Raw genomic sequence first — 709 nt, forward strand, 5'->3', positions numbered from 1 at the left:
ATACAATTGTTATGCAAATACATTTGGCATCACTTAGCAATGTGCCGTTTTCTTATGCATAATATGCATTGCATGCGTGTCAATTCCATCCTTGATGATATAACTTCCAAATTCAACTTATAGTCCGTTTGGCTCAAAAGCGGACCGATGAATTGCAATCTAACTCGAAAACTAATAAACATATAATACTCAATGAAACGCTGGTCATAATCAAAACGTCAGACCAACTCTGTGATTTGTTTGCAGAATTAATGTCCTTAAAATAAAAAAAGTTGTTTAACAAACTATCATTAAAATACTGACACAGTTCACTATTTGTTACGAGGGAGGAGTGCAAAGAAAGGGACAGCCCGGTGTGCGAGAAAGGATGGAGACGGCACAGCACAGGTTAATGAATCAATAACTTTGTCGGCACTTGTGCACGTGCTTCTCTAACACCTGGCTGTGCCTTTCTCTGCACTATTCCCTCGTAACAAATAGTGAACTGTGTCAAAATTTTAATGATAGTTTGTTAAGCAACCTTTTTTAATTTTAGGACACAAATTCTGCAAATAAATCAAAGAGTTGGTCTGATGTTTTGATTATGACCAGCGTTTCATTGAGTATTATATGTTTATTAATTTTCGAGTTAGACCGCAATTCATCAGTCCGCTTTTCAGCCAAACGGACTATAATGGAGTTTGGAACATCAACAACAAACAAAACACAG

This window comes from Haliotis rubra, unplaced genomic scaffold, assembly GCF_003918875.1.
Source record: "Haliotis rubra isolate DU_JTF1 unplaced genomic scaffold, ASM391887v1 Scf71, whole genome shotgun sequence".
Classification (NCBI taxonomy): domain Eukaryota; kingdom Metazoa; phylum Mollusca; class Gastropoda; order Lepetellida; family Haliotidae; genus Haliotis; species Haliotis rubra.